The sequence below is a fragment of the Schistocerca americana genome, chromosome 10 (assembly GCF_021461395.2).
Source record: "Schistocerca americana isolate TAMUIC-IGC-003095 chromosome 10, iqSchAmer2.1, whole genome shotgun sequence".
Taxonomy (NCBI): domain Eukaryota; kingdom Metazoa; phylum Arthropoda; class Insecta; order Orthoptera; family Acrididae; genus Schistocerca; species Schistocerca americana.
In genome coordinates this window covers 105304746-105319333 of record NC_060128.1, presented here as the reverse complement: position 1 = coordinate 105319333, position 14588 = coordinate 105304746, and the positions used below count along the sequence as shown (strand labels likewise).

Here is a 14588-nt window from a genome sequence, read left to right as displayed (position 1 = left end):
TGAATCCATGTTCTGTTTACAGCATCATAATGGTCGTATCCGTGTTTGGCGAAATCGGGGTGAACGCACAAATGAAGCGTGTATTTGTCATCGCCATACTGGCGTATCACCCGGCGTGATGGTATGGGGTGCCATTGGTTACACGTCTCGGTCACCTCTTTTTCGTACTGACGGCACTTTGAACAGTGGACGTTAGGTTTCAGATGTGTTACGACCCGTGGCTCTACCCTTCATTCGATCCCTGCGAAACCCTACATTTTAGCAGGATAATACCCGACCGCATGTTGCAGGTCCTGTACCGGCCTTTCTGGATACAGAAAATGTTCGACTGCTGCCCTGGCCAACACATTCTCCAGATCTCTCACCAATTGAAACGTCTGGTCAATGGTGGCCGAGTAACTGGCTCGTCACAATACGCCAGTCACTACTCTTGATGATCTGCGGTATCGTGTTGAAGCTGCATGGGCAGCTGCACCTGTACACGCCATCCAAGCTCTTTTTGACTCAATGCCCAGGAGTATCAAGGCCGTTATTACCGCCAGAGGTGGTTGTTCTGGGTACTGATTTCTCGGGATCTATGCACCCAAATTGCGTGAAAATGTAATCACATGTCAGTTCTAGTATAATATATTTGTCCAAAGAATAGCCGTTTTTCATCTGCATTTCTTCATTTTGTGTAGCAATTTTAATGGCCAGTAGTGTATATACAAACATGAATAGTGCTAATATTAATATTACCGAAATTTTTGGGTCTACACATGCAACTACATTTAGAGGTACTTTTTTTTACCATTTCTGAAACAGTAACTCGTCCATGGAGTAGAAGGAGTTGCCCAAATGAAATTATTTTAAGCTAGATTTAAAACTTGATCTGTTACCTGCCAGACACTTTATGTTGTTGGGCAAATGATTAAAGATTTTTGTTGCTGAATAATGTCCTCCTTTTTGAACAAGTGACAGCTTCAATAACGCATAGGAAATGTCATTTTTCCCTTTACTGTTGTACGTATGAACATCACTGTTTTTCGTGAATTGAGAATTACTTGTAACGAATTTCATTAGCAAATATATGTACTCTGATGGTACAGATTGCGAGTTATTGGCACAATACTTTGAAAATGTAACTGAGCTACTAAGGAGACTGCCTACACTACGCTTGTCTGTCCTCTTTTAGAATACTGCTGCGCGGTGTGGAATCAAATGGCTCTGAGCACTATGGGACTTAACTTCTGAGGTCATCAGTCCCCTAGACTTAGAACTACTTAAACGTAACTAACATAAGGACATCACACACATCCATGCCCGAGGCAGGATTCGAACGTGCGAGCGTATGGGTGGCGCGGTTCCAGACTGAAGCGCCTAGAACCGCTCGGCCACACCGGCCGGCCCAAGTGTTTCCTCCGAAAGCGAAGAAATTTTGTTGACGTCGACCTACATCGGGAGAAGCGGTCATCATAATGAAATAAAGGAAATCAAACCTCGCACTGAAAGTTATATGGGGAGTTCAAAAAGTCTCTCCTCAGTGCCGTATGATTGTTGGCCGCGCGTGCCGTATGATTGTTCGGCTGCCTGGGTTACTTCCCTTCAAGTGGACTCTGCCAACATTCCACTGTTTCGTTTATCTCAGCCAGCGTCAGTAGTATCGTTGGTGTGTGTCATTACGTGTCGGCGTGAACGTTCAAGTATAGTTCCTATGTTCGTTTGTATCGTTTTTGTCACTGTTAAAATGCTAACCATTGAAGAACGTGTGTTTTAGTCGAACAAGTGTTCAAAGTTGGCGGTAAAGACACAGTTTCAGGTCGTCAAACATTTATTTCAGTTTTCCCGGAGACAACACGCTCACATCGCGATACTGTTCAAGATTTGACTAACAAATTTCGAAGAACGGGTTCAGTGACAGATGCACCGAGAAGTGTTCGTCCTAGCGTTTTGTCTGAGGATAAACTACTCGATATTTTCGATAAAATGTCCATGCGTCCAAACAAGGCAGTAAGAAAACTCGCCCAGGAAATCGATGTTAGTGTCGTAACGGCCCACACAGCTGTAAGGAAAAAATTAGAACTTTTCCCATACAAAGTGATAGTCGTGCAAGATCTGAAAAATACTGATCATGGCAAGAGACTGCATTATTGTCAATGGTTCAAAAATTTCGTTCAACAAAATGGAACGGATATTCTTAATGAAACGTTTTTCACTGATGAGACGTGGTTTCATTTATCCGCGTACGTGAACTCGCAAAATTCTCGTATGTGGAGTACTGCAAATCCATTGTGTATTCGTGAGGAACCAGTTCATTGCGTGAAAATAGGAGTTTGGATTGCAATTTCTACACGTCGGATTGTGGATGCGCTGTTTTTCAACGAAACAATAAACGCACAACGATACTGCAGTGATATTCTGTACCCATTGTTGGAGAACTTGTGTTAAGTGAAATACTGAACGGCTATTTTCAACAAGATGGTGCAACCGAGCATACAGCTCGCGTTTCAATGTCACTGCTTGCTGATGTTTTTGGTGATCGCATAATTTCACAGGGACTTTGGCCTCCACGACGGCGTGACCTAACACAATCTGAGTTTTTCTTCTGGGCTGTAGCGAAAGCAGCTGTCTATAAAAACAGTCCAAAATCCATCGATCAATTGAAAACTGCAATATCCGCTTTCACTGCTTCTGTTACAGAAGAAATGTTACAGCTTGTGTTTGGAAACATGATTAGACGAATTGAATTGTTTATTCAACAATAGGGGGGACACTTTCAACATTTAATGCGAAAATTTGTAAGTAAAATTGAATAAATTAATAATTTGTATTTCACTGAGTTTCATTTCGGTATTACGGTATGTTGATAATTTTTACTTATGGACCGTCTGACAGCAACTGAATAAAACACAATTTTAGTGCCATACGCGTTTCGCCTTTATTTTCTGCAAGGCATCATCAGTGGCCTGGAATTTGCACATATGTTAGCTATTTAATTTACATTTTTGTCACAGTGCCTATAGGTTATAAACAGTTATCGTGGTTGATATTTCCTATTAAATAGTAATGTTTTGAACTGTACTTACAGGTTGCGTGGACAATTTCTTACATATTACGCTCCTGTTGCATTTTTGGTGTTGTTCTTCTTCTTATGAATGCCAATTTGCGGTTTTCCCCCCACATTCCACAGCACTGTGAACTGAACGCTTGTTTCAATGCAATGATTTGGTTTCTGTTGCCGACTTCAAATGTTTTTGCCAAAGATCGAATGTTATTGACAAACTTTCGAGTGTAATTATTGAAGTATCTGTGATCTGTTCGTGTATGCATTTGCGTGTATATATATATATATATATATATATATATATATATATATATATATATATATATATATATATATTGTGGTGTCACCGCCAGACACCACACTTGCTAGGTGGTAGCCTTTAAATCGGCCGCGGTCCGTTAGTATACGTCGGACCCGCGTGTCGCCACTATCAGTGATTGCAGACCGAGCGCCGCCACACGGCAGGTCTAGTCTAGAGAGACTCCCTAGCACTCGGCCCAGTTGTACAGCCGACTTTGCTAGCGATGGTTCACTGACTACAGACGCTCTCATTTGCAGAGACGACAGTTTAGGATAGCCTTCAGCTACGTCGTTTGCTACGACCTAGCAAGGCGCCATATTCAGTTACTATATGTCTTCTGAACAGATAATATTGTGAACCATGTACCGTCAAGAGCGACGCACTTCATTAATGGATTAAAGTTAAGTATCAAATTAATTATGTCCGCTTTCTGAACTCTCATTCCTTGTCATGTTCGAGACCTCACGTCAGTATAGTTCTTCCCTCCTCACGCTAGCTTGCGTGAGCTAAAACGCGTGATTTCGGCCTTCAGTTGTAACACGTTGTTGGCTCTTTTGCCAACACTATAAATATATATAAAGTCCATAAGTAAAAATTATCAATATATCGTAATATTACACGCAACTGAGGAAGACAGGAGTACAAAAGTTGATGTCATTTCGGTATGTTGACTGCGGCATTCGGCACGCGCGGCTAACAATCATACGGCACTGCGGAGAGACTTTTTGAACACCCTGTAGCTGTTCACTTGTTCCGCGCTCTGTTCGACATCGGAATAATAGAGAATTATTGTGAAGTCGGTTCGATGGGCCCTCTGCCAAGCACTTAAATGTGATTTGCAGAGTGTCTGTGCAGATGTAGATGTAGATATAGGTTGGCTAGTAAGTTGCGTCGAAGTACATGTGGCAACAGCAAGACATTAATGTTTATTTTCCGCTGGGCAGCAGCTCTGGTGTTGTGTGGGCACATGGACGCAAGACGTCTATACTGACTGGCATAGTCACTTACGGCGGAGCGAGAAACAGCAGGCAGTAAAATTATGCAATGTGTTTGTGGGAAGACTGTCAGGCGCAGAGAAAAAATAACCAACACACTGAAGTGGGTACATACTGAGGTACCAGTGATCACTATATTAGCAATTATGTCACTAACACCCCTTAGATCTCTGTCAGATTTCAAGGGTGGTGATAAGTTCCGTTACTTATGTAAACGTTAAAAACGTTCAGGGTGTGGTCAGAAATATGAACCAGCAAAAATTCAATACATTACTATTCCTGATACTGTGTAGGGAAGCCGTTGGCGATCAAAACAGCTTCTAACCGTCTCATAACGGATAAATACAGGTCCTGTACCATTTTCAAGAGAATCTCATGCCATTCGTCCTGGAAAATACCAGCACGATCACGTGACGAAGATGGAGGGGGCAGCGATGACACATTCTTCTCTACGCAGTAGACCACAAAGGATAAATAAAATCGAGAGATCTGGTGACTTTGGTGGACAGGTTCAAAAAATGGTTTAAATGGCTCTGAGCACTATGGGACTTAATTTCCGAGGTCATCAGTCCCCTAGAACTTAGAACTACATAAACCTGACTAACCTAAGGACATCACACACATCCATGCCCGAGACAGGATTCGAACCTGCGACCGTAGCAGCAGCGCTGTTCCGGACTGTAGTGCCTAGAACCGCTCGGCCACCCCGGCCGGCAATACAAGGGTCGTTCAATAAGTAACGTCCCACTTTTTTTTTTCTCAGAACATGTTTATTGTTAAGAGTCAGAATTTGGTGACAATATACATCAACATGACTTGTCCCTGCCTTACTTTTCTGCGTAGTCTCCATCACGTTCTATGGTCGTACGCCAACGTAGTGGAAGAGCATGTATTCCCTGCTGGTAAAAGCTGTTGTCCTGTAGGCGTAGCCATGTTTCCACTGCATGACTGAAACCCTCGTCATCCTCAGGTTGTCTCCATACCCGTACACTTCCATGCGCTTGATACTATTTGAACCGAGGCTCGTCCGACCAAGCTACATGTTTCCAATCATCCAATGTCGCATAACAATAATCTGCAGACAGCTAAAAATTTTCTTGGAACGGTATGATACGCTTTTTCTAGATTTATGAAAATTAATCCTATAATTTTTTTGATTTTTCCCTACATTTCTCCAAAATGTGTCGTAATGTGAAAATATGGTCTAACATGATCTCCCAGCCGTGAAACCACATTGTTCGTCTTGGGCACTAATGTTTTTTCCATTTTGTTTTTGATTACTTTCGCAAAAGTTCTCATTGATGTGTTTGAAACACAAATTCCTCGATAGTTTGAACAAATTTTGCGATCTCCTTTCTTAAATATGGTCTAATGTAACCTAGCTTTATCTTGTTGGGTACTGAGTATCCATCTATCATTTTGTTGAAGAGCTGTGTTATCAATACGAATGAAGCATACTTTCCCAAAATTCTTCCAATAAACCGATGTCGACCATTTGCCTTCTCTACCACAGCTTGGCTCTGAGCACTATGGGACTTAACATCTGTGGTCATCAGTCCCCTAGAACTTAGAACTACTTAAACCTAACTAACCTAAGGACAACACACACATCCATGCCCGAGGCAGGATTCGAACCTGCGACCGTAGCGGTCCCGCGGTTCCGGACTGAGCGCCTGAACCGCTAGACCACCGCGGCCGGCCTACCACAGCTTGTTCCACATCACATCATTTAGCAACGATACGACTAGATAGATAACTGTTGTGTACATAGTTCCGCGTCGTCAGTGCGTACACAACTTTCCCACTAGAGCGCACCCCGCTAAGCACAACAGCGCAGGCACAGCGCTCGTCCGTCTCCGCACTACGAGATGGCGCTGTCTTAGAGATGGACCAAATTCTGCTTCCGCCGATCCGCGTATTAATATGTCACGCAGCCAATGATATTGCTGCTAATGTAGAACCTTTTCTCCTCGTGGATCACACTCGCGCAGTGATACCTGAACGTGTGAGGTATTATAACGAGTGTACGGACCTCCGATTAGTGAGTCTCCATTTGTCTGCACCAGTCTGTACCAGTCTGCATTAGTCTGTACCAATCTTTTGTCAAGCATCAGACATATATGTGAGAATAAGATTAACGTATCAAGACCAAAGGAACTTCAGATTGTCAATTGTAAATAGCATCCAGAACCAAGTTAAGTAAGGTTTATGCTTGTTATTATTTTAATAAATGTGTGCGAGAATTAATAAAGTTCTGTTTAAAGTTGGTCACCGTCAATCTGCTACTCTAAGCGTGCAAGTGGCATTTCTATCGTCTGACCTAACGACAGAAGATAAACACGCCACGATAAGACCACGAGACATATTGCTGACACTCGCCTACTTCGTTAGAGCGACAACTCAAATAATCTGATAACAAAAGAATCTTGCCTTTTGACAAGTATTTCTTCTGCTACTTATCGAAATAGTGAATTAAGCTGATATGCCGTTTTGTTTCCTGAAAAGACGTATGTATTACATACCAGCTAATTTTTATTTAATTTATGTAATTATAAAATACATTTGAATCACCGGTCGTGGACGCTGAATAGAATACGAAAAGAACCAAAAGTTCAGAATTGAAAAAAGATTTGAAAGACATCTCGAATGGGCGTGCGAAGCGAATGAAACGAACAACAACTCGATACTGAACTAACTATGAGCAGTCGGCAGTGGAACTGCGACGAGCGACCACGCGAAGAAGGACGAGTCCGGCCGAGCGAGACCGAGAACGAGACCGAGACCGAGACCGAGACCGAGACCGAGACCGAGACCGAGACCGAGACCGAGACCGAGACCGAGACCGAGGCTGGAACGAGACCGGCCGACGCGCCGTTGCGGGAACGAGACCGACCGTTTCCTGTTCCCGGGAACTGTAAGTAGAAAGCCGCGACCGAAGTGAACTATGAAAGACCGTTCCTTAGAATTCGTTCCTCACTCGTTCCGTTCATCTTGGTGAACCGTTCCTTTGGACCCGTTAGTTCGTGAACGACGCATCTCTACTGAGTGACTGAGTGACATATGCCACCTTGCACAATTTAGGTGTTCATATGAATCTCAATCTGACAAACTTCCTGGCAGATTAAAACTGTGTACCAGACCGAGACTTGAACTCGGGACCTTTGCCTTTCGCGGGCAAGTGCTCTACCAACTGAGCTACCCAAGCACGACTCACGCCCCGTCCTCACAGCTTTACTTCTGCCAGTACCTCGTCTCCTACCTTCCAAACTTTACAGAAGCTTCCAGAATGAGATTTTCACTCTGCAGCGGAGTGTGCGCTGATATGAAACTTCCTGGCAGATTAATACTGTGTGCCCGACCGAGACTCGAACTCGGGACCTTTGCCTTTCGCGTGCAAGTGCTCTACCATCTGAGCTACCGAAGCACGACTCACGCTCGCCCCTCACAGCTTTACTTCTGCCAGTATCTCGTCTCCTACCTTCCAAACTTTACAGAAGCTCTTCTGCGAACCTTGCAGAACTAGCACTCCTTAATCTGCCGGGAAGTTTCATATCAGCACACACTCCGCTGCAGAGTGGAAATCTCATTCTGGAAACATCCCCCAGGCTTTGGCTAAGCCATGTCTCCGCAATATACTTTCTTTCAGGACCGCCAGCTCTGCAAGGTTCGCAGGAGAGCTTCTGTAAAGTTTGGAAGGTAGGAGACGAGATACTGGCAGAAGTAAAGCTGTGAGGACGGGTCGTGAGTCGTGCTTCGGTAGCTCAGATGGGCCAACTGGCTCAAAGGACTGACCGTCCATTACATCTCAACGGCTATGACGAAGAGTGCAGCAGACTATTGGATGTACCTGATGACAGAACTTCAAAAGCTCGAACGACAACAGAAATACAAAGAAAATTACGCAAATTTCTTGAACCGAACTTTGTCCTACCGACAGAGCTGAAGAACGATTAAACGATATTTTGTGCAGTCTCAGGATTAATTTTTTTATTTTATTTTTATTTTTTAATGAAATTCTCTATTAAGTTTCTCATTCCTTTTGCGCCAACAAGAAGGCTATTTCGTTTACCCTTTGCCCTCGTGTAGCAGCACTAATAGATTGCTGACGCAAACCTGAGACGCCAGCGGGCGGAAGTACACCTGGCTCTCCTATAAAAATCGCTCCCGCACAATGATGGAAGAATGTAGCGGACCTACTTTCTTTCCACAACTCCAAAAGAAGGGATTTTGTTCACTTGTACACATTTACTTCGTTGCTCAACTATCTCTTATGGAACAAACATAGCACAGAAGGTAAAAAAAAAAAAAAGATGGTAGAGCACTTACCCGCGAAAGGCAAAGGTCCCGAGTTCGAGTCTCGGTCGGGCACACAGTTTTAATCTGCCAGTAAGTTTCATTTACAGAAGCTCTACTGCGTACCTTGCAGAACTAGCACTCCTGAAAGTTGGTAGAGCACTTGCCGGCGAAATGCAAAGGTACCGGATTCGAATCTCGGTCCGGCACACAGTTTTAATCTGCCAGGAAGTTTCATATCAGCGCAAACTCCGCTGCAGAGTGAAAATCTCGTTCTGTGAATGTGATTACTCCCAAGGAAATGATGAAAACATGATAGTTTGCCACATAAGCTGCAACAAATGAACGCAACAGTTTTACAATCACACAGTTTCTCTGCGCTCTGACAAATCAGCGTTCCGTTTCGGACGTTTTTACTCTTGAGTTCCTTTCCTGTAGCACAGTTCACACACGTTTACTTGTTGTTTTCATTTCTCTGAGACGTCTACGTGGTACCTCGCCTGTTCTCACTATTGTTTTGTTGGTTTGGTTGGTTTTTTTGGGAAAGAGACCAAACAGCGAGGTCATCGGTCTCATCGGATTAGGGAAGGACAGGGAAGGAAGTCGGCCGTGCCCTTTCAGAGAAACCATCCCGGCATTTGCCTGGAGCGATTTAGGGAAATCACGGGAAACCTAAATCAGGATGGCCGGACGCGGGATTGAACCGTCGTCCTCACTATTCATCACATTTGCGACGATAACGTATTCTTACCACATGGCTCATATTCTATAACCTATGTATTGTATGGCGACTGCCAAGACTACAGAAAGAGAACAAACAGTTCAATGACCGGACTGAAAAGTTCACAATTTTGTGAAAGAAAAAGGTAAATAATATGAATGAGTTTTGAACCTGAATCGTCCGCGTAGCAGTTCAACACCGAGACCTCTTAACCACGACGCCATATTTTTTCCAGTGCGCTCGATGTTACACAATGTTTCTATTTTGCTTCTTTTTTCACACTTCAGCACACCTTCCTGTTTTCATGCTTCATCTACGTTCAGTTTTGGCAAGCTATCCACTGGGTCATTTTACCACTAACTCTGATGAGAGTGCGACGGGGAGTTTCCCGTATGAGGAAATTTACAGAACCGGCGTTTGAAGCTGACTGCAGACTGATCCTACTACCACCAACATACATTTCGCATAGGAACCACAAAGATAAGATACGAGAAATGAAATGAAATGACGCCCCATGCGGGGATGTTCGGCCGCCGTATGGCAAGTCCTATTTAGTTGACCCCACTTCGGCGACTTGCGAGTTAATAATGACAAAATAATGAGGAAGAACACCCAGTCAACATGGGGCAGTAAAAATCCCTGCTCCCGCCGGGAATCGAACCCGGGACCCCGTGCGCGGGAAGCGAGAACGCTACCGCAAGACCACAAGCTGCGGACAATATACGAGAAATTAGCTATCTTACGGATGCATATAGACAATCATTTCCCCCTCGCTCTATTTGTGAGTGGAACAGCAAAGGAAATGACTAGTACGGGGTACCTCCTGCCACACATAGTACTGTGGCTTGCGGAGTAATGATGTTGCTGTAGATGTAGAAAATGGAGTCACTTACGAAGCCACTTTCGCGAATCTGGTTTCACGAAACGTGTCTCGCAGTCTAACGTCACGTAAACGCGCGTTTAGAGCGCGGGACTGGACTCAGAGTTTCCTCTATGCTACCGCGTTTGTCGCACTCACGCGCCGCGGAGTCTAATTTCTGTCGCGATGTCTGCTCTCGTTAAATTGTCTCGCGCTTTCTGCGCGCCCTTACCCCTCCGCAGCATCCACCGGTCCTGCGCAGTCATCTGGAGCCGGCGGTCGATTCGAGTTGTCCGCGCACGCGGACATGCGCAACAATCGGCGCCGCAGTGCGCATGCGCGGCGGTGTAGGTATGCGGGAGAGCTGTCGGAAGCGAGTCGCTTGCCGCGTAGACGTTCCTTGAACTGCTGGTAGGTGGCAGCAGCGTACCGCGTCCTTCGCTACGTATTAGACAAACATTTCTTCGCACTCTTCTGCACTCCTGTGATGTCACATTTTTTCATGTTGTCACTTGATATATACGAGGTAAATGATCTATGCAACGGAATATCACAGGTACCAGAGAGATAAACAAATGTTATTCAGTGAAATACATGCCCTACATCTTATGACACTAGCGCCGTATGGTGGCCGTGATGACAACTTGTTGCTACGATCTGATACGTATCTACGGATGAAATCATGTAGTGGGGGTGTAACTCAGTGGTAGAGTGTCTGCTTCGCATGCAGAAAGTCCTGGGTTCAAATCCCAGCTCCTCCAAATTATTTTTGTGTGTTTACTATTATTTGCAGCAATTGGCAGAAACATATGATTACTCGTTTTTGAATCTTACGCGCAGACAATGGCTTATTATCACTGTATAAGTCACATCGATCAGAAGGCTTTTTTTTTAATTAGCAATAGCGATTACGGGTTATTCCACCTCCAGGGGCAGCCATATGAATCTCATGCAGTTTCACATACCGGGTGAAAGTTGCAATTTTTGGCGTAGAGTCACTATAATTTCTTAACGTAACATTGATTCAACCGTCATTTTCGGTGCCTAACGTAAGATTTGTTTCTGTTGGACATTGCGTACAAAAACAAGTGACAGTTGAATTTATGTTACGCTGCGCAGATGCAGTGATTCTACGTCAAAAAGTGAAACTTTCAACAGGTTTTCTATACAGGGGAAAACTGCATGATATTCAAGTACTAAAGTAGACATTTTACTGTAAGTACTTTTTTTCATTTTTCATTATTTCATTTTCATTTTCATTGTTGAAGTGACACGACAGTAGATTAGATATATACAGAAATACGAATTTTCCAGGCTCCAGAATTGGCAACAATCGGCTGTAAGAAAATAAACTATTTTTGAAAACACATGGTGCACTTTAAGTGGAAAATAAAAAATACAACCGAGTAAGGAAAAATTTACTTTGAAATAGACAAAATAAACGCCTGAAATCATCGACATAACGAAAACTGTCACTGCAGTAGCTTTAACAGTGTTAATGTATCATTGTTCCACAATTGAAGTGGGTATACAGGCCAGCATGATTGCAGAAGAAACTATTTTGTATGATATTTACTTCATTAGAGGAGAAAAGTCTACAAAAAAAGTCCTTGTTACAACATAGAAAGACGTGTTGGTGAAGCCTGTAAACTAAGCAGCTGTGTTTGACTTTGTCGCATGAGACAAATGAAACTGTGCGCGACGGAATGTCATACCTAACGGCCCGGGTTCGATTCCCGGCTGGGTCGGAGATTTTCTCCGCTCAGGGACTGGGTGTTGTGTTGTCCTTATGATCATCATTTCATCCCCATCGACACGTAAGTGGCCGAAGTAGCGTCAACTCGAAAGACTTGCACCAGGCGAACGGTCTACCTGACCAGAGTCCCTAGCCACTCGGCATTTCCAATGAATCTGTAACGCGAATGTGTGTGTGGGTCATAAGTTCCCAACTTTGGGCGTAATTACCCCTTGAGGGATAAAATGTTATTTCCTTAAGGGTAAAAACAAAGGGTTTCAACTGTATTTCAGTCACTAAACTATATTATTTTTAGTATTTCGTTGCTGTCATCGATATTTCGTAGGACTGTAATGCTGATTATAAAAGCTACCAATGTAACAAATGTAAGAACAACATATGCCTCATATAGTACCCGCCCTACACATATACAGGGTGATTCAAAAAGAATACCACAACTTTAAAAATTTGTATTTAATGAAAGAAACATAATATAACCTTCTGTTATACATCATTACAAAAAGTATTTAAAAAGGTTTTTTTTTCACTCAAAAACAAGTTCAGAGATGTTCAATATGGCCCCCTCCAGACACACGGGAAATATCAACCCGATACTCCAACTCGTTCCACACTCTCTGTAGCATATCAGGCGTAACAGTTTGGATAGCTGCTGTTATTTCTCGTTTCAAATCATCAATGGTGGCTGGGAGAGGTGGCCGAAACACCATATCCTTAACATACCCCCATAAGAAAAAATCGCAGGGGGTAAGATCAGGGCTTCTTGGAGGCCAGTGATGAAGTGCTCTGTCACGGGCTGCCTGGCGGCCGATCCATCGCCTCGGGTAGTTGACGTTCGGGTAGTTACGGACAGATAAGTGCCAATGTGGTGGCGCTCCATCCTGCTGAAATATGAATTGTTGTGCTTCTTGTTCGACCTGGGGGAACAGCCAATTCTCTAACATCTCCAGATACTGTAGTCCAGTTACAGTAGCACCTTCGAAGAAAAAGGGACCAAAAGCTTTATTGGCTGAAATGGCGAACAAATGTACAACTAAATGAAACTTTATAGCTCCCTTAATTCGCCGACAGATAGTACTTAGCTCTGCCTTTTGTCGTTGCAGAGTTTTAAATTCCTAAAGTTGTGGTATTCTTTTTGAATCACCCTGTATTTTGCCGGCCGGTGTGGCCGTGCGGTTCTAGGGGCTCCAGTTTGGAACCGGGTGACCGCTACGGCCGCAGGTTCCCCGAATCCTCCCTCGGGCATGGATGTATGTATGTCCTTAGGTTAGTTAGGTTTAAGTAGTTCTACGTTCTAGGGGACTGATGACCTCAGATGTTGAGTCCCATAGTGCTCAGAGCCATTTCTTTACACATATATTTTGTACTGTGCATCAGCAACTGTAACAGTAAAATGGAGACATATGCGGAATACGGGGTGTTCAAAAAGTCACTCCGCAGTGTCGTATGATTGTTCGCCTGCCTGGGTTACTTCCCTTCAAGTGGACTCTCCCAACATTCCACTGTTTCGTTTATCTCAGCCAGCGTCAGTAGTATCGTTGGTGTGTGTCGTTACGTGTTGACGTGAACGTTTAAATTTAGTTCCTTTTTTCGTTTGTTTCGTTTTTGTCACTGTTAAAATGCTAGCCATTGAAGAACGTGTGTTTTTAGTCTAACAAGTGTTCAAAGCTGGCGGTAAATACACTCCTGGAAATGGAAAAAAGAACACATTGACACCGGTGTGTCAGACCCACCATACTTGCTCCGGACACTGCGAGAGGGCTGTACAAGCAATGATCACACGCACGGCACAGCGGACACACCAGGAACCGCGGTGTTGGCCGTCGAATGGCGCTAGCTGCGCAGCATTTGTGCACCGCCGCCGTCAGTGTCAGCCAGTTTGCCGTGGCATACGGAGCTCCATCGCAGTCTTTAACACTGGTAGCATGCCGCGACAGCGTGCACGTGAACCGTATGTGCAGTTGACGGACTTTGAGCGAGGGCATATAGTGGGCATGCGGGAGGCCGGGTGGACGTACCGCCGAATTGCTCAACACGTGGGGCGTGAGGTCTCCACAGTACATCGATGTTGTCGCCAGTGGTCGGCGGAAGGTGCACGTGCCCGTCGACCTGGGACCGGACCGCAGCGACGCACGGATGCACGCCAAGACCGTAGGATCCTACGCAGTGCCGTAGGGGACCGCACCGCCAGTTCCCAGCAAATTAGGGACACTGTTGCTCCCGGGGTATCGGCGAGGACCATTCGCAACCGTCTCCATGAAGCTGGGCTACGGTCCCGCACACCGTTAGGCCGTCTTCCGCTCACGCCCCAACATCGTGCATCCCGCCTCCAGTGGTGTCGCGACAGGCGTGAATGGAGGGACGAATGGAGACGTGTCGTCTTCAGCGATGAGAGTCGCTTCTGCCTTGGTGCCAATGACGGTCGTATGCGTGTTTGGCGCCGTGCAGGTGAGCGCCACAATCAGGACTGCATACGACCGAGGCACACAGGGCCAACACCCGGCATCATGGTGTGGGGAGCGATCTCCTACACTGGCCGTACACCACTGGTGATCGTCGAGGGGACACTGAATAGTGCACGGTACATCCAAACCGTCATCGAACCCATCGTTCTACCATTCCT

The 14588-nt window shown here is 44.8% G+C and overlaps 1 non-coding gene across 1 annotated transcript; it reads left to right on the top strand.

Annotated features, from left to right (window-relative positions):
* Window positions 1–10901: 10901 nt before the first annotated feature.
* Trnaa-cgc lies at window positions 10902–10973 on the top strand. Its single transcript has one exon. It is a non-coding gene; the product is annotated as a tRNA-Ala (tRNA).
* The last annotated feature ends 3615 nt before the right edge of the window (window positions 10974–14588 follow it).